General features: G+C 40.4%; 1 protein-coding gene across 1 annotated transcript in view; it reads left to right on the top strand.

Annotated features, from left to right (window-relative positions):
* The window catches only part of LOC115259474 (uncharacterized), a 730,118-nt gene that overhangs the window by 608,704 nt on the left and 97,420 nt on the right, over positions 1-23,994 (top strand). The gene's annotated exons all lie outside the window — the stretch shown is intronic.

The raw sequence follows: 23,994 nt of genomic DNA, 5'->3' as shown, positions 1-23,994 counted from the left end.
CCGGTCGGAAGCCGGACTTATTGTGTGTTTCTTAATCCAATTAAAATAAATTTCCGAAGCTCATGCCACTGCTGCTGCTGCTGCACTGCCCAGTCCGGTTAGATTCGAAACACAAGACCTGACCGGCCGCAGATTTGCTAATGCTAACAAATCAAGAATGTTGTGCCTCCGCCGAACGAAGCTTCTCCAAATAGAAACGTTGAGCAAACTGCTGCAATCACGTGGCTCGTCGTCAGTCGTTAGACAAACGATGCAAAACAACCAAATTAATGCGCAGCCAGGCAGCCGAGTGGAGCGCAGCGCAATGTCAAACAGACAGTAGTAGTGTCAGGGAGAAGAAATAAAAAGCACGTTGCTTTCCGCTGAAAGAATCTCGTTTTTCCTCCGTAGTGTGGCAAGCAAACGGGACCATTTCTCGATGAAGAATAGCTGTGAAGAAAATTAAACATCTACCTACCTTCGGGGGGTTTCGTGGTTTCGTGCTTTCTTCGCCAAGGAGTGACTCGGTGCGGTGCACTGGCGTCTGGTCTTTCTTGCTGCATCCGAGTTAAGTGTAGGTTTTAATTAAATTTTGTTCTACGAAATAAACACACTTAAAACAGAGAATGGCGACACAAAAAATGGGGCCTCCGGCTTGGGGTTGCTGTGTGGAGCTTTTGTTCAACATCAGCTTGTCGAAGAATGCATATTTATGGAACAACGCCACTGACTGCATTTGCACTGGTGTGACTGATTGTGCTGAATCTAGTATTCTTGCTGTTGCTTTGAAAAGTTTTAATAATTAACGATTTGTGTTGAAATTGTTATTCTAACTAATAACAGTCTGTTCTCAACTGTTTACTGATTGATTTGAATTTGTATACGTCAAATGATCCAATGAACCCGGTCCTGGGCCAATCGCTTCCTGTTCCCTTAACGTAAAACACGTAATGGTTAATATTATTCCTTGGTTTGTAATATTATTCCTTAACCAGCTGGAAAAACTGTTTACACACAAAAATATTATCTGACTTAGGATTAACTACAAAAAAGGATTCTGTACCATTACCAGGAAAGCCATCACCGGAATGCCGACGGGGGTCCGGGTGGTTTCCTCGCCTTTTGAAAAATAACCTAGCTCTGCTTCCAAACCTCTAGGAAAACTCCCTCGTCCAGGCATTTCTACAGAACAGACTTGAACATCTCGGGAACCTCTGCAAGAGCTACTTCTAAGGTCAAGTTCGAAACTCCGTTCGGACCTGCGGCCATACTTACGCTAAGTGACCTACGCTAAGTCACTTTGATAATTACGCGGAAAAATCCCCTCGATGATCCTCTCCAACAGCTATGGAGATTGCTCTGTAGGAACTATTACACCTCGCGTCTTGGCCATCACGATCCTGTAGGCATCACCCCACCGATTGGCACTCTGACAGAGGCCCTCAAAGCAGACCTTTTTGCTTGCCCTTATCTAGGTCTTCAGCGCGACTTTGGCAGCGGTGAACACCACTTGCCGTTCGTTTCGCTCTTTTTCAATTCGTGCTCGCAGTCTCCGGAATCACTGGAGGAATCTCTGGAGAATTTCTTGAATGAATTCCTGGAGGAACTCGTGGAGAAATCCTTGGAGGAATTTCTGAAGGAAGCTCTGGAGGAATTGGTGTCGGAATCCCAAGAAGAATTCCTGGAGGAACTCCTGGTGGAATCCCCAAAAGGAATGATTGGAGGAATTCCTGAAAGAACTCCTGGAGGATTACTTGAAAGAATTCCAGGAGGAATCCTGGACGAATCCCTGGAAGAATTCCTTATCGAATTGCTGAAGGAATCCGTGGCGAAATGGCTGGAGAAATCCCTGAAGGAATGCCTGTTCCCTGAAGGAATTCCTGGAGAAATCCCTGAATGAATAACTGGAGGAATTTCTGAAGGAATTCTTGGAGGAATTCCTGGAAGAATTCCTGGAGCTGGCGGAATTCCTGGAGGAACTCTTAGAGAAATCCTTGAAAGAACTCCTGGAGGAATTTCTACAGGAACTACAGGAACTTCCTGAAGGAATCTCTGGAGGCATTCCTGGAGAAAATCCTGAAGAAACTCCTGGAAGGATTCTTGGAGGAACTCCTGGAGAAATTCTTGGAGGAATTCCCTGAGAAATTCTTGGAAGAATTCTCGAAGTAACTCTAAGAGGAATTCCTAAAGATACTCTTGTAGGGATTCCTGGAGGAATCCCTGCAAAATATCTTCGAGGAACTTCTGGAAGAATTTCTAGAGGAATCTGGAAGAATACCTGAGGGGGTTTCTGTAGGAATCCCTGGAGCCTATAGTTTATTTGCCAATATCACTGCCCCTGTAAGCGAATGTTTATCGTCGATTTTGTTATTTTACCATAACTTACCAGCATTATTGAAGGTTTGCGTTCACGGACGGAAATTTGCACTGGAAATGGTGGAACCAGAAAATGTCATGACATTTTTTCCATGATATTCTAGTGACATTTTACAACCCTGCCCTGGAAAAAATCCTGAAGGAATCCTGGGAGGAATTTCTGTATGAGCTGCTGAAGAGATCTTGGGAAGAATTTCTAGAGGAATCCATGAAAGAACGCCTGGATGAATCCCAGGATAATTTCCTTGAGAAATTCCTGGAGGAAGTCTTGTATGAAATTCTGGAGGAATTCCTTGGAGGAGCCCTTGGAAGAATTCCTAGAGGAATCCCTGGAGGAATTTGTCAAGAAATCTTTGGAAGAATACCTGAAGGAGTATCTGAAGGAGAAGTTCCTGAAGGAATCCCTGAAGAAAATCCTGAAGAAACTCCTGGAAGAACTCCTGGAAGAATCTCTGGAAGAATTCCTGGAGGAATTCCTGGAGGAATTCCTGGAGAAGTTCCTGGAGCAATTCCTGGAGAATTTCCTTGAGGAATTCCTGAAGGAATTCCTGAAGGAATTCCTGGAGGAATTCCTGGAGGAGTTCCTGGAGAAATTCCTGGAAGAATTTTTGGAGGAATTCCTGGAGAAATTCCTGGAGGAATTCCTGGAGAAATTCCTGGAGGAATTCCTGGAGAAATTACTGGAGGAATTCCTGGAGAAATTCCTGGAGGAATTCCTGGAGGAATTCCTGGAGAAATTCCTGGAGGAATTCCTGGAGAAATTCCTGGAGGAATTCCTCTAGGAACTCCTGGAGGAATTCCTGGATGAACTCTTGGCGGAATTCCTGGAGGAACTCCTGGAGGAATTCCTGGAGGAACTTCTGGAGGAATTCCTGGAGGAGTTCCTGAGGAAATTTCTGGAAGAAACTCCTGGAGGCATTTCTGGAGGAATTCCTGAAGAAACTCCTGAAGGAACTCCATGAGAAATTCCTGGGGGAATTCCTGGAGGAGCTCCTGGAGGAGCTCCTGAAGGAATTCCTGCAGGAACTCCTGGAGAAATTCCTTTAGGAACTCCTGGAGAAATTTCTGGAGGAGCTCCTGGAGGAATGCCTTCAGGAACTTCTGGAAGAATTCTTGAAGGAACTCTTGGAGGAATTCCTGAAAGAAATCTTGGAGGAACTCCTGGAGAAATTCCTTTAGGAACTCCTGGAGGAATTCCTGGAGGAACTCCTGGAGGAATTTTTGGAGGAACTCTTGGAGGAATTCCTGGAGGAAATCTTGGAGGAATTCCTGGAGGAAATCTTGGAAGAATTCCTGGAGGACCTCCTGAAGGAATTCCTGGAGGAACTCCTGGAGGAACTCCTGGAGGAACTCCTGGAGGAACTCCTGGAGGAACTCCTGGAGGAACTCCTGGAGGAACTCCTGGAGGAACTCCTGGAGGAACTCCTGGAGGAACTCCTGGAAAAACTCCTGGAGGAACTCCTGGAGGAATTCCCGGAGGAACTCCGAAAGGAATTCCTGGAGGAAGTCTTGGAGGAATTCCTGGAGGAACTCCTGGAGGAATTTCTGGAGGAATTCCTTTAGGAACTCCTGGAGGAATTTCTGGAGGAATTCCTGGAGGAATTCCTGAAGAAACTCCTGGATAAATTCCTGGGGAAACTCCTGGAAAAATTCCTGGGGGAACTCCTGGTGGAGTTTCTGGAGGAACTCCTGTAGGAATTCCTGGAAAAAATACCAAAAGAAATCCTTGGCGAAATTCCAGGAGGAATTTCTGGAGGCATTCCTGGAGAAATGCCTGGAGGAATTCGTGGAGGAATTCCTGGAGGAATTCCTGAAGAAACACCTGGAGAAATTCCTGGGGGAACTCCTGGAAAAATTCCTGGGGGAACTCCTGGAGGAATTCCTGGAGGAACTCCTGTAGGAATTCCTGGAGAAATACCAGAAGAAATCCTTGGCGAAATTCCAGGAGGAATTTCTGGAAGCATTCCTGGAGAAATGCCTGGACGAATTTCTGGAGGGATTCCCGCAGTGATTCCTGGAGGGATTCACGCTGTGATTTCTGGAGGGATTCCTGAAGGAATTACTGGAGGAATCCTGAATGCATTTTTGGAGGAATTCCTGAATTAATCCCTGATGGAACGCCTAGATGAATCTCAAGATGATCTCCTGGATAAATTCCTGAAGGAATTCTTGTATGAATTTCTCGAGCAATTCCTGCAAAAATTCCTGGAGTTATTCCTGTAGAAATTCCTGGGGGAATTCCTGGAGCTGGAAGATTCCTGGGGGAACTCGTGAAGGAGTTCCTTCAGGAACTCCTGGAGGAATTTCTGGAGGAATTCCTGGAGGAATTCTTGAAGGAACTCTTGGAGGAATTCCTTGAGGACCTCCTGGAGGATATCCTGGAGGAACTCTTGGAGGAATTAATGGAGGAACTCCTAAAGGATTTCCTGGAGGAACTCTAAGAGGAATTCCTTTAGGAACTCCTGGAGGAATTTCAGGAGGAACTCCTAGTGAAATTCCTGGAGGAATTCCTGAAGAAATTCCTGGAGAAACTCCTGAAAGAGTTGCTGGAGGAATTCTTGAAGGAATCCCTGGAAGAATTCCTGGATAAAATCCTGAAGAAACTCCTGGAAGAACTCCTGGAGGAATCTCTGGAGAAATTCCTGGATAAACTCTTTGAGAAACTCCTGGAGGAACTCCTGAAGGAATGCCTTTAGGAACTCCTGGAAGAATTCTTGAAGGAACTGTTGGAGGACTTCCTGAAAGAAATCTTGGAGGAAGTCCTGGAGAAATTCCTTTAGGAACTCCTGGAGGAATTCCTGGAGGAACTCCTTGAGAAATTCCTGGCGGAACTCCTGGAGCAATTACTGGAGGAATTCCTGGAGGAACTCTTGAAGAAATTCGTGGAGGAGCTCCTGGGGGTTTTCCTGGAGGAACTCCTGAAAGATTTCCTTCAGGAACTCCTGGAGGAATTTCTGGAGGAACTCTTGGAGGAATTACTGGAGGAAATCTTGGAGGAATTCCTGGAGGAAATCATGGAGGAATTCCTGGAGGAAATCTTGGAGGAATTCCAGGAGGAATTCCCGGAGGAGCTTCTGGAGGAACTCCTGGAGGAGTTCCCGGAGGAACTCCTGGAGGGATTACTGATGGAACTCCTAAAGGAATTCGTGGAGGAATTTCTGGAGGAATTCCTGGAGACACTCCTGGAGGAATACCTAAAAGAACTGTGTGGCTTCGTGGCCGTGTGGCCAATGTCACCAAGCATTTAGTCGCCTCGTGCTGAGAAGCTTGGGTTCGATTCCCGCCGTAGCTGTCAGTAAAAGTTTTCGGCTGTACCACTGCGCTTTGCATGCTAGTCCATTGTCTAGTGCCGTGCTTCCTTCAAAGAGGGAAAAGCTCACTGGAAGCATTAAACGTGTCCGTGTCTTTAACTACTGTAGGCACTCCTGTAGGAACTTCTTGAGGAACTCCTGGAGGAATTCCTGGACGAAATGCTGGAGAAATTCCGGGACGAAATACTGGAGGAATTTCTGACGAAGTCCTGGAGGAATTTCTGAAGGACCTTCTGGGCGAATACCTGGAGGAATTCTTGGAGGAGTTCCTGGTGGAGCTCCAGGAGAAACTCCTGAAATAATTCCTGGAGGAATTCCTGGACGAAATCCTGGAGGAATTCCTGGATGAATTTCTGAAGGAATTCTTGGAGGAATACCTGAAGGAATACCTCAATGTACAACTTTAGATACTCCTGGAGGAACTCCTGGAGGCATTCCTGGACGAAATCCTGGATGAATTCCTAGGCGAAATCCTGAATGAATTCCTGAACGAAATCCTGGGCGAATACCTGGAGGAATTCTTGGAGAAAGTACTCAAGAAATTCTTGGAGAAATCCCTGGATAAATTCCTGACGGGTTTCCTCGAGGAATTCCTAGAGGATTTCCTTGATGAATTTCTAGAGGATTTCCTGGAGGATTTCTGGAGAAGTACCTGGAGAAGTACCTGGAGGAGCTCCTGGAGGAGTATTTGGAGGAATAACTGAAGGAATTTCTAGAAGAATCTCTGGAGGAATTCTTGGCAGAATTTCTGATGGACTTCCTGGAGGAATTTCTGGAGGAATTTCTCAAGAAATGTTTTATGAAAATCGTGGATGAATTCCTAGAGAAATATTTGAAGGAATTCTAGGAAGAATTGCTGAAGGAATTCCTGGAGGAATTTCTTAAAAAACGTCTGGAGGAACTCCTGGAGGAGTACTGGGAGGAACTGCCGGAGGAATTCCGGGAAGAATTCTGGTAGGAGTTCCTGGCTGAACATCGACGTATTGCGGTTTAGCTATAAAACCGAAAAACAATAGGTTAAACGAAAGTTTTTCTAACACCATTTTGATTCTCTCTGGAGGTGCTTAAGCGGGAAAAGAATTCTTTTCTGAAAGATGTCCACAAACTTCTTGCGTAAGTTTGAATGTCTTTAATGGATTACTTCAGAAATTAATCCTACAGAACATTCTCCAAAAATTCCTCTCGAAAAGCTTCCGTTGGTTTTCGAAAGAAATTCCATCACACATTTTTCAAAATTTCGTACGAGATTTTTTCCATGAAATCATCTACTAGTTCCTTTAGGAATACCTCTAGTGATTCCTTCAGGGAATGAAAGTTTCAAAATTGCTCTTGAAATTTGGATAGGTTTTTTTTCCAAGAAGTCTACCAGATGTTTGTTCAGGAATTCCTCCGTGTCACGGAATTTCTGCAGGGTTTCATTTGGAAAATTCTAACAGATTCTTACATTGTTACTTTTAATGATTTGAACAGGCGTTCCTCCAGAGATGCCTGCAAGAGTCGATACAGAGTTTCTTCCGGAATTTCTTCCAAATATTCCTCCGTATATTGTTCCAATAATTTGTCCTAATGGCTACTCTAAGTATTGCTCCACGGTTTCTTTAAGGAATTTGTTCAGAAACGTTTTCTTTGAATTTCTTTATAAAATTCTTTAAATAGACTTAGCTCAAGAGTTTTTTTTTCTAAGGATCTTCAGAGGCATTTCTCTAGATGTTTCCAAAGAAATTTCTTTAGAAATACACCTACAATATTCAAAAATACTTTTAAATCCCTCCAACAGTTTGATTGAAGGATTCAAAAATACCTAAGAATTCCTTATTCACCTTTTCGAAGAATTCCACCAAGGGTTTCCTTAGAAGTTTCTCCAGGTATTTTTGCAGAATTTTCTGAAAAAAACTCCTCCTGGAATTCCTTCGACATTTTTTCTTCATTTTATTCTGTAGATATTCAATTCCATAGATTCTATAGGATTTGTACTGACAATTTTTCATAGATTCCTGGAGAAATTCGTTAAAAAATTCTAAAGAAATCTTAAAAACGATGTCGAAAGAAATCCCTGCATCAGTGGCAGACAAAGGTAGTGGTGGAATTTTTTTTTTTATCTCAATGAATTTTCCGAAAGACCCCAGGAAAACTTTCTGAAGGAATCCTTGGAAGAGCTGAAGAGGAATATCTTATACATCTTCCGAAGGTATTAGTACAAAAAGATCCTGAACTGCCATGGAGAAATTTCTTAAAAAAATGCTGCAGAATCTAAAAAAAAATTGGAGGAACTTTTTAGGGAGCAACCGAAGAAAAATTTTGGAAAAAAATGATGTTTGTAAGGAATTCCTGAAAAAATAGTTGGAAGAACAGGTGAATGTCCGTGCAGATGTTTATGAAAAAATTAATGAAACATATCTTGGAATTGATGTTGGAACAATTCCAGCTGGAATTGATTAAAGATTCTTTGAAAAAAAAAAACTGTAACGGAATCGCAAAAAAAAAAACTTTAAAAACTCCAGACAATTGGTCTCTAGAAATCCCAAGCAATCCTTGGAGGAACTTGTAGAGATACCTCTGGGGGAACTTCCAGAAGACCCTCTTGAAAATTTGCTGGAGGAATTTTTGAATAAATGCTTGTGAGAATTCCAGAATATGTGAAGTAATACCTTAAAGACCCCTATTGACAAATTCCAGCAAAAATTCTGAAATACTCCATGGAAAATAAATCTGAATTTCCACAGGAAACCCTTACAGAAATTTTCGAAAAAGAGTGAAAAGAATATCCTAAAAAAATCTCTGAATGAATTTCTGAAAAAGCGCCTTAAAAACATGGTAAAATTTCTTAACATTTTTTTGAGAATTTCTGGATAAATCCCAACGATAATATCCAGGAAATAATTCTGATGATATTCTAGAAGCGATTCTATCAGAATTATTTAAAAAAAATGTATGAAGTAATACATTCAGGATTTTCTGCAGCAAACCTTGTATGGATTTCTTAGAAAATTTACAAAGAAATCCCAAGAGGATTTTTCGAGGTAATTTCCAAAGAAACCTAATTTCAAGAAGAATATTTTGAGAAATTCCTTAAGAAAGACCCGAGGAAAAATTCCGGCTAAATTCCTTAGGATTCTTTGGAGGAATCATTAGAGAAATGTTCATAGTAAAACATAGATAAGGACGCATTGTAAAGGGATACCTGAGGAATCGTTGGAGAAATTTTTGTTGAAATTCACCTCAACTTTAAGAAAATAGCCAAGCACAGTATTAAAATCAGCTACAAAGTTTGTGCCTTCGGCAAAGTGTCTCCGAATTGATTGAAGACAAACTTTCAAGATGACCGTACACAAAGCTCCGATTTAGATGGTATTTTCACTGTTACTCGCTTACATGTGATATTTCAAATGTATGATGAGATGAACCAAACGCGGGCTGAAAATCTCCTTAATAAAGCTAATAACACAAGTTTACAAAATAAAACGAAAGTCGTGAACTTCTGTCAACGACCAAAGTTTTTGAAGTACAATTTAGCACTGATTTCGAAACCGTGCTTCAAAAAATTTTAAGTAGAGCGATTTTTGAGTTTTAGCTCAATATCAAGTTTTACAACTTTTAAAAATATGGAATTTACTAAAATTCAAATATCTTGCGTTTTGTTCAACCAATTACAAATCTTTTTCCATAAATTAAAAGCTGAATACAATACCATTCGATCATCTGAATGCAGGTTTTGCATCAGATTGATGAAATTCAATATATTGGCGAGTTTTAGGGACGATCTCCTTAAATTTTAGCCAAATTTCCAAAAATATATGAAGAAATGTATTTTTTTCAATAAGAAAAAAACAATATAAAAATTCTTTCTCAACGTTTATTTGACATATCATATGTAGGCGAGTTACAGTAAAAAAATCAGCTCAATCGGAGCATTGATTACGGTGAATGAGATGTGTGAAGTGAGTGACGTTGCTTAAAAATAGAACAAAAATCGGTTTCAAATCATCACCCTTGTATGGAAAGTCGAAAAAATGTCCGCTCTACTGTAATTTTTTTCCTTCGCGTTTTCGAATTCAGGGCATGATTCTACACCAAAAATGATCATCAGCTTACCGAGTTCAAAAATGCTGTAAACTAGTGTAATAATATACTTTTAAATTGATTCTAACCTAATCAAATATCTACACTTCATGAACGCATCTTCATAGTTTTTTATTCTGCAATTTTGGTAACATTTAAGGAGGTTGTCCCATAAGCTTGCTAACTACATGCCTTTCATCAATATGATGTAAAGTCTTTGTTTGGAAGATCGAAATATTGTATATTCAGAGATATATTTATTTTTGCCTTTCGCGTACACTAAGGGTACTGGAAAGGCTATATGTACATACACTCAAAAAACGAATTTTCGAAAAAAGGCTCGAAGGATGAAGTCGCACATACTAATCAACTCAGTTCGACGAATTGAGATGATGTCTGTATGTGTGTATGTATGTATGTCTGTGCGCAAAATAAAATCACTCATTTTTAAGGCACTTCCCATTGGCCGATTTTATGGATTATAGCTCGAATCGAACCGGAATTTTACCGCATTGTTTGCTATTGGAAATGGTCCGGATTGGTCAAGGCGTTCCGGAGTTATGGCCATTTCAGTGATCCGGACCAGCACCGGTAGAACTGGCCGTATATAAAACTGAACCAAGCCCCATCACGCGCCACATCCAACTACAGCGATTTTTGTAACCTCTATCATGGTTGACAAATTTTGAGCAGGAATCAATACTGGAGACCAGAATTTCAAGATGTCGGCTCAAAATTCAAGATGGCGGCCTAATACTCAAGATGGAGGCTCAAAATTCAAGATGACGTCTGTTCGATGGAGTTTTATGCTCTAATGGCATAGGCGCCAACTTAGAGGGGGCAAGCATAGTTTTGCCCCTCTAATATTTGACGATTTTTCAATTTTCCCATACAAAAAATCAGAAAAACCTGGCTTTGCCCCCCCCCCCCCTATAATTTGACCAAGTTGTCGCGTCTGTCTAATGGTATGGGGTATAGGGAAGATGTCTGTAGTCTAAAAATGGCGACCAGAATATCCATGACCATGAACCCAAAATTCAAGATGGCGGCTGTTAAATGCTGTTTCAGGCTCTAAAACCATGTGATATGGGTATTTTCGATAAGGGATAAAAGTCTGGAGAATATCCAAGATGGCGGTCTAAAATCCAAGATAGCTGCTCCAAATTCAAGATGGCAGCTGTTTAATGTTTTTTAGAATCCAAAACCAAGCAATAAGGACATACTTGGTATGGGAAAGAATGCCGGGCTTAAAAAATGGCGACCATAATACATGTACACAAGATGGTGGACTAAAATCTAAGATGGCAGCTCAGCATTCAAGATTTCAGCTGTTTTATTGAGTTTTAGGCCCTAATTCCTCGCAATATGGGTATATTTGGTATGGGGCAGAAGGCCGGATTACAAAAATGGCGACCAGAGTATACAAGATGAGATTTCCGGGGCCCGTGGCGATGTGATCACACGTTCGCTTCATAAGCGGATGGTCATGGTTTCGGTTCCAACCTCGGCACTTTTTTTCAGTTACACTTCCCCCGAGAGCAGCTGACACCTGACCCTCTTCTGAGCATACCTTTAGCTCTAAGGGCCTGTCCATAAACTGCGTAGACTCTTAGTGGGGACGAGGGGGATCTGGCAAACTTCTACGCTTCATATAAATTGTGACATATTTGTATGAACGAAAGTATGCGAGGATGAGACTAGTTCTGAGTTGGCCAAAGCAAATAGCAACCAGTTCGATATAATGAATGTAATAGAATAATATAATACATTTAGGCGTTGCACAAAAAGTGTAAGTGCAGCTGCCAATAGGAATCGCTCACGTAGTACCCAAGTGGACAAAAGAGCTGTAAATAAGGTTAAGTGGTTAAGAATTGAAAAAACAAATATACAAGATGGCGGTCTAAAATCCAGGATAGCGTCTGCTAATTCAAGACGGTGACTATTTTTCAGTGTTTAAAGCTCTAAAATCATGTAATATGGGTTTATTTGGTATGGGAAAGATGACTGGAATCCAAAAATGACGGCCCAAATTTTCAAGATGGTAGTCCAAAATCCAAGATGGTGGCTCCAAATTCAAGATGGCAGTTGTTCAATGGAGTTTTAGGTCTAAAAACCATGCAATGTGGATTTTGGTATATTAAAAAAAAGACACTACACCGTCTTCAACCAGAGGTTGCACAGACTGAATAACCACTAACATTAGGCAACGGACAACATGGAACACCCAGTGGACCAGTGAAGAATTTTTCGTTTGACGAAAAGTTTCCTCCAACTGGAGCGGGAATCGAACCCTCTTTGCGTGGCACTCACTAAACGACTGACGCCGCTAACCGCACGGCCACGAGGTCCACTATAATATGGAGAATATGTCCTGAGTCCAAAAATGGTGGCCAGATTATTCAAGATGGCGTTCTAAATTCTAAGATGGCGTCTCAAAACTCAAGATGGTGGCTATTCAATGGTGTTTTGGATTAATAAATCATACAATGAGGGTATATTTGGTATAGGGAGGATTTCCAGAGTCCAAATATAACAACCAGAATAACCAAGATGGCGGTCCAATATTTAAGATGGCGGCTGTTTAATAAAGTTTCAGGCTCTAAAATCAATCAATATGAGTACATATATCTGGTATGAGGAAGATGTCTGGAGTTAAAAATGACGAGCAGAATTTCCAAGATGGTGGAATTGAATCCAAAACGGCGGCTAAAAATTCAAGATTGCAGCTTTATTTTAAGAATTAAAGGCTCAAACATCATCCTCTGGATAAACGATACGATTTCTGGTGCCATGAAATGGATTTTTGTTAGACGTATAAAAGTAGGATATTTATGAACATATCACTTGAGATTTATTGAATTGGGGTTTTCCGAAGGCACCAGAAAGGCGCCATCACCGCAAGGTGGATTAATTAAGGTTTTTTTTTTTGAAATATTTGGAAATGGCGCAAGATATGTGAATTTAAGTAAGTTCCTTATCGTAGAACTGATTAAGACTCGATTTTTGGAGCTCTGCGCAGGCATGTGTGACCATACAAATGGACCCTAATCGACACCAAGCTTGCTAGGGTAAAGCTACATTTCCCATGTCACACGAAATATACATAGTTAGGGACAAATCGTACTGTCAAAACCAATAAGTCCCCTCTGACCAATGAGTAGTAGTGGCATCAGGTTCGATCAGATATCGAACTTTTCCAATAATTTCCGGTTGTTAAAAATCAATTTACCTCCGCCGCAAGGGGTTGATTCTTGTTCGTTCCTACGACTGAACTAGGCAAATCGTATGTCATACTGTGTGTGTGACCTGACTCGATGAGGTTTCATCCACAAGCAACAGTCCATGGTGAACTTTTTCCCCTACTGCAAACTGTTCTACATGGTGAGACCAATTGGATGAAGTTTTTTAGGGACCAGAACGCGCCCTAGTTTCATTGGCTTGAATTCGAGAGTTGGAACTATCATATGTGGGTGATGGTTTTAAAATGGATGCAATGAGAAAGCATTTTTTTTCTACTAGACGAGCTAGCTGTGCTGAGTAAATCAAACAAATTGACTGGATTTCGTGATAAACAAACAGAAAATTGAAGAAGGAGAAAACAAAAAGAGTTCAATCAATAAAGTATATCTTTTCGCAGGAATCCCAAAAGCTGCCATGCAACCCGTTGTATAATTTAAATTTAAATGAGAGAAAATTCACAGAAACATTCAAATTATCCTGCCGCAAAACGGTGAGCCAAGAAGGCATGCAAAGTCTAAGCTGTTAAATTGAAATATTCTCCCTCAGGTGTGATGACTCCTTCCGAAAGAGTTGTTTCTTTCTTGGAAAGTACAGACCGGGAGAAAAGTTTTCCTATCTAATCAATCTTCCATCTTCCTGCCGGGTCCCGAAACCTTCTCCCACAACCCAGAACCCGGAAAAAAATACCCGGGAAACTCAAGGATAGGTATTTGGGGGTGTGTGTATGTCCGTGTTTCCTACGTCTCCCAGCCATCGCGTCGTCGGGTCGGGAATAACAAGTTGCGCCAAAAAGTTCCGCCGGTGATTTATTCGGCCGCAATCAATCCCATGTGGTGCGAATGTTCGGAACTTTTACGCTCATAAATCTAGCAAATTAGAAACGGGAAGGCTGGTGGCGGAAGTGGTAGCTCCCGTGTTATTTGGCTCGCCTGCAGATGATGCGGGTGCGTGCGTGTGTACGTGTTTTTAACTGAATGTGTACCTAACAATCGATACAGAGTGTTGCTTGCTGCATTAGTAACTTACTACAGTTAAAAAAAAAACGTAAAGCACGTTTGAGATACTAGATCTAGTTATCCATAGAAAATTGTCGAATTTCATTGAAAAATGTACTAAGAAATGTTGAAAACATCCCGTATATGGAGGCATCAACAATCAAAAAGGTGGATCCAACGTAAACGAAATGCACCACCCCAAATTAAACACTCAAGCAAAAACTATCATCGACGAAAGAGGAGAAAAATGGGATTCAGTTTCACTCCGGAAATCCACCCGCACGGTAAATCCGGAAAAAAAAGCTACCTACCTAGTAGTTTGATAGGACTAACAAGTTCTGCACCAACCGAAAAAAAACGAGAATTGCTGCAAACCTAACTTGAACGTATGTATCACTTTGGTGAGCCCTCTCCCCTTAGCCACGTGCACTCTTGGCTAGGGTCTAGGTAGTCTACTGCACTGATGCTGCATCTGCATGACTGAATGTGTAAACGTGTGTTTGTTCTTCGTTTAGCGGCAGGTATTCGTTACCGCATGGAGCTCTTCCTTCGTCTACTGCTGCTAGGTGCTGAGATGCAGCAGAAGCAACCAGCCAGCGCAGCGATACGGATGAAGGCGAGACTCGAGAATCTTGTTTTTGCGGCATTTTAAGCCTTTTGGGTACGGCGAAGCCAGTCGGTATGTAGATTTTACCTCTTTTTTTGCTATCGTAGAAAACCATCTGCGTGGAAAGCCGGGTATTTCCGGGTAAACTAGAAATGTAGCTAGCTATCTGAATTTCTAACCTGCAATTGTGACATTGCCCTCTCTGAACTGGCGACATGTAAGTGGTTAAGCATGCTGAAGTGGGGTTGTGTTTTTAATTTAACACAGCAGAATAGTTGTTTTCATCACAGATCGCGACATTGTCATTTAGATTACGGCCATACGGCTTTCGGCCGAACGGCTCAACAATCAATGTGCACATCCCTTATTTCAGAAGACTGACGATCACAAAGATGCATCCTACGCCCAGCTCTAAAGCAAGCCCAATCAACGATTTCAAGATCATCATAGGAATCTAATCGCTCAGGTAGGTTAAGAAAAGGAATTCAGACCGTCGCACACTGGGGCAGGATTGAAAATACATGGAAAAAACCTCTAGCTCGTCGAGATGTCGAGATACTCATTTGGTGTCTTCAGAGAAAATATTTCTATGGACATGGTCGATATTCTGAGCGGTAGTCAATTTTTCTTACGTTATTCGCATAAAAGTCCTATAAGTCATTTTGGCCAAATTGCATTTTAGCGATATGGTTTCTTCGGCAAAGTTGTTCGGCTATTTATGCTGAAAAAGTTTGCTAAAGACGTCAAATTTCCAAAACCTACTATTCTTGAGATATTGACCGATTTATAAAATACCTACCTAAAATCGATTTTTTTCATTAAAATACGTTTTTAAACAAATTTAATGTCCGTTTTCGAGATAAAATAATGAAAAATACTAAAATAAAACATATATCGAGGAAATTAGTTGAAAAAAATAAAATATGGATTGATTTTATATAGAAAGTTCCCGAAAAACACGCAAAATGTATATAGGACGTTCTTGCAGTCGGGCAAGTTCGGGCAAGTTTTTTCATCGGCAATCACCTAAAAAATACATTAGCTTTCATGTAAATAATTTTCACAGACATGATATTTAATGATTTTTTCTAAATTGAGTTCAAAGTTTACTGTTTTGGGTAAATTAGTTCAAAATTTTTGTTCATAAAATACTACGTTTTAAGGTGCCAAGTGAATCATGAAAAGTATAGATACCATCTAGTCATAGATTTAGTTGTTTCTAATCTCCAAACAAATTGTAAAACATAAAAATGTCCCAAACGCCAATGAAAGTATGCTTTGGTTTTATCATTCGTCAATGCGTTATACAGTCACACATCATGAATATTTTTTGATTGTATGATTATTATCTTATTTAATACAGATATTAAAAAAATTGGAGAGTTATAAGCATAAATAAATGTATTCAATGATCTAAAAACTCAAAAGCATGTGAGTAAAAAACATAGAAAAGCTTTTCAATTATTTTAACCTAGACGTACGTATTAAATATTTAAATATTTTGCGTACTAAGCAAAATTAATAAAATTCATCAGAAATAAACCAGTAAATAACTATTCTTTGTTATTTGATTCCTCTATTACTTAGCTGTCTTTCAAATTAGTGGCCATCACAGAAAGCAAACATATGTCTAGATCTCTACAAAATCTGGATGTGTTGTAAAACAGTCATTGAATCATCACGCAAATACATTACGTGTGAATAAATCATTAACGAATGATAAAATCAAGGCATGCTTTTATTGGCGGCATTTGGGACATTTTTGTGTTTTGCAATTTGTTTGGAGATTAGAAACAACTAAATCTATTACTAGATTGTATCTATCCTTTTTATGGGTCACTTGGCACCTTAAAACGTAGTATTTTATGAACAAAAATTTTGTACTAATTTACTCAAAACAGTAAACTTTGAACTCAATTTAGAAAAAATCATTAAATATCATGTCTGTGAAAATTTTTTACATAAAAGCTAATGGATTTTTTAGGTGATTGCCGATGAAAAAACTTGCCCGAACTTGCCCGACTGCAAGAACGTCCTATGTACATTTTGCGTGTTTTTCGGGAACTTTCTATATAAAATCAATGCATATTTTATTTTTTTCAACTAATTTCCTCGATATATGTTTTATTTTAGTATTTTTCATTATTATAACTCGAAAACGGACATTAAATTTGTTTAAAAACGTATTTTAATGAAAAAAATCGATTTTAGGTAGGTATTTTATAAATCGGTCAATATCTCAAGAATAGTAGGCTTTGGAAATTTGACGTCTTCAGCAAACTTTTTCAGCATAAATAGCCGAACAACTTTGCCGAAGAAACCATATCGCTAAAATGCAATTTGGCCAAAATGACTTATAGGACTTTTATGCGAATAACGTAAGAAAAATTGACTACCGCTCAGAATATCGACCATGTCCATAGAAATATTTTCTCTGAAGACACCAAATGAGTATCTCGACATCTCGACGAGCTAGAGGTTTTTTCCATGTATTTTCAGTTCTGCCCCAGTGTGCGTCGATTGCAAAGTTTAGAACCAACCAAGTTTAGCCTGACGAACGGAAACGGTCCACGGCTCATCAATTTAACCGCCTCCAAAAATATGGCCATAGGTATTTAGCACCTCTTTTCAACACAGCCTCCCTTATCGTTACATCTGGAGAACACCACAGCAGATGGAATGACAAATCGATCACATTCTGATTACGGGACGGCACTTCTCCGACAATATCGACGTCATGACCTATCGTGGCACCAACATCGATTCTGACTACCTGGTGATGGTCAAACTACGCCCAAAACTTTCCGTTTACTCTGAAACCTCCTAGGTAGGATCCATTTAGGTAAAATCTATTTAGGACCCTCCATTTAGGTAACGTTACCTAAATGGAATTTGACTGTGTCGAGAACAGTTGGAGTACTCAAGATTTCAGATGAAGCTGGTTTACGGGAAAAAGGCAGAATTAAGAGTTAGGGGATGTTTACGGAGTGTTTAAGGGTTAAAAGTTAAGAGTATCCGAAAACTCGCTGGAGTTTAGGCCATCTGATCTACAGGCATAATCAGTGATCTCTTGGATCATTATGAATGGAATTTATGCTTACACAGCCTCATGTAACTATAAGATATCAAGTGGTAAGTTCATTGTCAGTTTGAAGATCTCCAAAAACTCCCCGAGTATGGGTAATCGAATCTACCAACGTATTTGGTTGTCTCTAAGAGATTTACGCAATAATAGAGGAAAAGTTAAATGGGATTTTGTATTCCTCTGAAATCGCTCTGAAGGCCATTGAGATACCTTTTAACGTTTTGAAACGCCTCTAGAACCACCATGACATTTTCATGAAATCTACCTGAAAGCCTTTGAACCCTCTGAAACCACTCTGGAACCTCCTGAAACGCCCCAAAACGCATTGAAACGCCTTTAAATGCATTCAAACGCCCCCAAAACCCACATGAAGCCCCATAAGCCTCTGAGGACCCTTAAACCTCTCGAAACGCTTTGAAACCCCTATGAAACTTGTGAGAAATTAACCTGAGTCTCTGAAGCCCCCGTAAAACCCTCCGAAAACCTCCTGGGACGCCCTGCAACGCATTGAAATGTCATGAAACTCTTTGAAACGCCTCTAAAACTACTACAAAACCTCCATGTAATTCATCTGAAAGGTTCTGAAGCCCCCTAAAACCTATGTGAAACCTCCTGAAATGCTCTGATACGCCCTGAAACGCATTGAAACGCCTTGAAATGCTTTGAAATGCCTTTGAAACCCTTATTTAACCTACGTGAAATTCACCAGCAAGGCTCTGAAGCCCACTTGCCCCCTAAACCTCTTGAAACGCCGTGAAACGCATTAAAAAAAATCGCCTGAGAGCCTCTGAAGCCCCGTAAAACCCCTGTGAAACCTCCTCATTAGGGCAGTTCAGATTTTGTACATGTCAAAAATTCAAAGCTCCCATATGTTCATTGTAATTCTTGGTGCAAAACTAGAGTCATGTCAAATTTTCAGCCATTTCTGTGGTGATGTAATGGTGGCGCAAAAGCAAAATAGGTTTATATGGGAATTACTATGGAGAATTTTAAAAAAAAGTTTTCCGTGCTGTAGAGCATAAACACATGGATGAAGTCATAGGGTCAAAGTCAAATTGAATTCTTCAGACCTCAATGATGAATGTTGCCGAAGACCGCAACTCGTTTTGACTCACGAGACAGAAGTTATTAATCAATTATCGTCCATGCATGCTTGAACAGAAGACCGCAGCTCGACCGACACGCTTGACATGCAATCATAGTATGCGTGTTACCTTCTTGCACATCTTGTAGGACATCGTGTATAAAGACGCGCATGTGAGTGAGAATTTGTTTAATATCTTTTTTGCTGATTGTCGAAATAAGATCCGGTCAACGGCAACATTCATCATTGAGATCTGAAGAATTCAGTTCGGCTTTGACCCTATGACTTCATCCATGTGGTAATGCTCTACAGCGCGAGGAACCTTTTTCGTAAATTCTCCATAGTAATTCCCATATAAACCTATTTTGCTTTTGGGCCACCATTAAATCACCACCGAAATGACTGAAAATTTGACAGGACTCTAGTTTTGCACCACGGATTGCAATGAACATATGGGAGCTTTAAATTTTTGACATGTACAAAGTCTGAACTGCCCTACTCCTCATGAAACACCTTGAAACGATTTGAAACGCTTAGAAACGTCTCTGAAATTCCCATTAAACCTCAGTGAAATTTACCTGAGATCCTCTAGCCCTGAGCCCACTATAACTCCTGTGAAATCTCCTAAAACGCATTGAAACGTCTTGAAACGCTTTTGAACGCTTCTGAAACTCTCATGAAACTTCCGTGAAATTCACCTGCGAACCTCTTAAGCATCATCAAATTCATCGGAAATCTTCTGAAATTCCCTTAAACGCCCTGAAACGCTTTGAAACGGTTCTGATAGCCCAATTAAACCTCTTTGAAATTTACCTGCGAGCCTCCGAAGCCCCCCTTGAACCACCTGAAACGCCCTGGAACGCATTAAAACTCCATAACACGCCTTGAAACGCTTTAAAACGCTCTGAAATGCCTCTAAACCACGGGTTCCCAACCGGTGGTCCGCGGCCCCCTGGGGGGCCGTGAAGCCAGTCTAGGGGGGCCGCGATGTTACCAAAAAAACTGTTAAATTTTTATTCTATTTTGTGCAAATTATATCAATTTTTAATTTTGTATGCCGCCACCTCCAAAAGCCACAATTTGAGGAACAAATTTTCAGTATAAAACGCCTTCAGAAAAAAAAAATTTTTCGGCTGCGCCGCTATTTTTCAGCTATGATTCAAATTGAATGTTCATGACATCATTTTTACGAAATGTGAGTGTCCTTGATCGTCGAAAATCCCTCCCACAGTAAATTTCTGGCTACGTCACTGTACCCAAAAAAAAACTCGGTTTCGTTCATTTAATTCGGTGATTTCCAAAGTGGGCGAAAATCAGGCCGAAGGGGGCGAAAATTTGGAAAAATAAGGATTCGAAAATACAGAAATAGGGGGCGATTTTTTAAATATTTGCAAATTATCGAGAGCATTGAAATACAAGTCCAGAATGTTAGTTGAATCATCAAAATCAAAAATGAGATTTTTTGTTTCTAGAATTATTAAAAAATGTCTGTTTCGAGATCGACTTCAGAATTTTTGATGTTCGTGTGAACTTGTTGCTAAAATTCCAAAAAAAAAAAACAAATAAGACTGTTACACGAATTTTCGAAAGAAGTGATTTTGGAGTTCCAATAAATAAGAAATTTCTTTGGCAAAAATTCATGATTGATGTTTGTTCAAATTATGTAAGTAACAGTTTTTTGCTCGATAAGACAGTTTTGTTTTCGATTTATATGCGTTTTTTCATGAAAATTTAAATCAAAAACATGAAAAGTTTAAGATGAATCTTAGAAAATTTTACGATTAAAAATCATCACAAATTGTTAGAAAATAATTTAGAAAAGATACCCGCAGGAATTCCAAACATTACGTATTACTAGGAGCTATTTTGAAATTTGTTCACAATTCTATAACTGCATGTTTGCATACCTACTTTTTAAAATAAAAAGTTCTCTAATTCATAGGAACCTTGTGAATTCGCATCCCAGGATTTTCTTAATTTTCAATTACTGAGCAAAACTGATTCCATTTTTTTTTTGTCTTTATTTTTGAGATTTTCAGCCCTAGGCTGGTTCATCTCAAGATTCCATTTAAAATACACCAATATATAGCTGAGTTGTACTTTTTGCATAAAATATATTTTTTAAATGTTTTTTTTTTCAATTTTCCACCAGTCTTATTTAATTACTTGTAACCAAACATCTCGGGTGCTGAAGAACCCCCTTTTAGAATAGTACTGAACATCTGGTTGAGGATTACGAGTGTTGGTGAATGTTCACAGTCCGTTTTGTTTTGCCTGATTTTGTTCAAGAATATGTATAGCACTAACAAAATTTAAAAATGTATAATGTTTACATGCAATACTTAATGCAGTTTTTTTTTCACATGCAGACAATCAATGCATTTGCATAACAATTCAGTAAAAATAAGGGTGATACTAATTTAGATACATTGAATACCTGTTATTGCAACATGAGTATCAAATAGCATATTTTCAGCCTTTAACCATGAAAAAATAAAATCTCTTTAGGGGGGGGGGGGGGGGGCTAAAACGATTTTCTCAAGCTCCAAGGGGGCGATTCCTCCTTAAAGTTTGGGAAACACTGATTTAATTCATTTTTTTTTTCTAAAAATTTTCATTGGGCCGTGGATGTTTTGACAATTCTCAAAGGGGGTCGCCACCTCAAAAAGGTTGGGAACCCCTGCTCTAAACCCTCTGTTAAACCTTCATCAAATTCACCTGCGACCCTCTGAAGACATCTTTAAACCTCTTGAAACCTCATGAAAGGTCATGAAGCGCCCTGAAACGCCTTGAAACACCTTTTAAACGCTTTGAAACGCTTCTGAAACCCTAATGGAACCTCCATGAATCTCACCTGAGAGTTTCTGAAGTCCCACAAAACCTCTCTGAAACTCCTGAAACGCCTTGAAAGACTTCTGAAACGCAAATGAAATCCATGTGAAACGTACCTGAAAGCCGCTGAAGCCCCTAAAATACCTCTGAAACCCCACTGTGGATTGTAAACAAAGATTAGTGACATTCCCCTTGGGTGTCCTTCCCCTAGCAAGCGTCGATGACAGCAAGCATAATGACGATTTGGGCAGTGTGATGCAAGCCCGTACACAAGGGAGAAGCTTTGGGGGTTAAACCCCTCCCATTGGCGACGTTTCATACACTAGGTGCCCTTTCCCAAATTTACGAAAAACCGCTCCCTTGTCGCCTTTTCTGCGCACGGATCTGGTGTGATGCTTCCGTTTTGGCGAGTGGAGCTTTGACGGAGCAAGTCAACTGTATCGCGAGGTCCCGTATCATGCCAAGTGATTCTACTGTAGTTTGCTGAGATGGCTGGAAACGGATTGTTCCGGTGCGTTACGCAATATTAATAGGTACATGAGGCCAAAACAGCGGAGAAAACGGATAATGGTCCAAGCTGAGAGAAATTAGGGATGCCATTGACAGCCCAAAATCAACAAAGCAGCTGGTGAGGATGGTATCTCAGCTAAACTCCAGGAAAACTCCAGGACATGAGCTCAGGAAAATTGGCCACCTGTCTGCACCGGTTGATAGTTGGGATACCGGAAACCAAACAACTACCAGAGGAAGGGATAATCTGCCCACGATTGACGGTGTGCAAAACTGCGTAAAAACTATTCAGGTCATTTAAATCACGACAGAGACTGCGATAAGGTGGTGTAGCCTCTTGTCTGCTGTTCAATATTATCCTAAAGGTATTATGCGACGTGCAGGGCTAAACAACTGGGGTACGTTTTCACGAAATCCAGCGAATTTGTCGGATTTGCGGTTCATATAGATGTTATTGCTAGTAAATTGGGAATTGTGGCAGAGCTGTTCACCCGCTTAAAACGTGAAATTGCCAGGTGAACGCGAAAATGAAGTACACGCTGTCAAGCGGAGCCGGAGAAGATTCACCAAGTGTACCATGAACAAAACGCACGAGATCTAAACTATGCTCGAGGAGGACAAACAAACACTCGAAGCTTTCACTCGAAATGTGCAGGAACACGCTGTGTGGCAGCGAAGGACAAGAATCATGAGCAGCTCATTGCACTCTAATCCGAGCCTAATATCCAGAAGGTGGCAAATTTCGGAAGAATACCATGGGTGAGGGTATCGGAAAACGAACATGCAAAGCTGGTATTCATAAGAACACCGGATGTTACAAGAAGACCTGGAGGGCAGCCAGCAAGATGTGCAGACCAGGTGCAGAACGATCTGGTACCCCTGGGACCCCCTGAAAGCCGATAAAGCCCACTGGAAAATCCTAGGCTTAGAACGATCCTGAAACCCCTTGAAACACCCTAGAACGCTTTTGAAAGCTCCTGGAACACTTCTGGACACCCCATGAACACACATGGGACCCCCTTAACCCTCTGAAACCCTCTTAAAACATCCTAGATCACTTATAAAACCAATACACTGGAGCCCCTTAACTTTCTAAATCCCTCTCAAACACCCCTAGAATGCCTATGAAACTCTTTGAAAACCCATGGAACGTTCCCAAAGCCTTCTGAAACACCCATGGAACATCAACAGACTACAGATAGTTAAAGCTTATATAAGACAGGGAGCTGCTCCATGAACTGGCGGGTGTTAGTAAGAGAACTCGTGTAATAGTGAGTTAGCGTGTATGAGATAGTGAGTCAGTATGCAAGTGACTGGGTGGGATAATGAGTATGTGAAATCTGTTCCGTTGGAATGCGTGAGGGGTTCTGTCACATTCGCCCGAAAACCATTCGCCCGAATTCCAAATACCCGAATGACAAACGCCCGAATGTTACAAACGCCCGAAAGTCATTCGCCCGAAAAGACCATTCGCCCGAAAAGACCATACGCCCGAAATACCATTCGCCCGAAAGACCATTTGCCCGAAAACCCTAATAATATTGAAAACACTTTTTGAAATCAATTAAGGCGTCGTCCACGCGTATTTCTGAATGCCATTATCAATTGAAAGTAACTGCAATCTTTTTCATCAGAGGGTTTTGCTTTTTTTGAACACAGTCTGATGTAAGAGTTACATACACTTTCGGCAATATAGCTGTGGAAACATTGAATGGAAATGTCCCTTCTTTTGTTTATAGGCTTTTCTTTCTAGTTTCACCTCCAAGGGAATTAAATTCAATTCGGTGTAATTTTTTACCAGAAACTTGCCCTTCTTTTAACCGTGAGCTGTTCTTTTAAGTTAATAACAGAATAACCGTAACGTTATACATGTAACTTTTGAAATTCTGGATTCTAATCATGTTTTCAAAAGAACA

The sequence above is a fragment of the Aedes albopictus genome, chromosome 1 (assembly GCF_035046485.1).
Source record: "Aedes albopictus strain Foshan chromosome 1, AalbF5, whole genome shotgun sequence".
Lineage (NCBI taxonomy): Eukaryota > Metazoa > Arthropoda > Insecta > Diptera > Culicidae > Aedes > Aedes albopictus.
The sequence above is the reverse complement of the archived record's forward strand: the minus strand, read 5'-3'. Positions and strand labels throughout refer to the sequence as shown.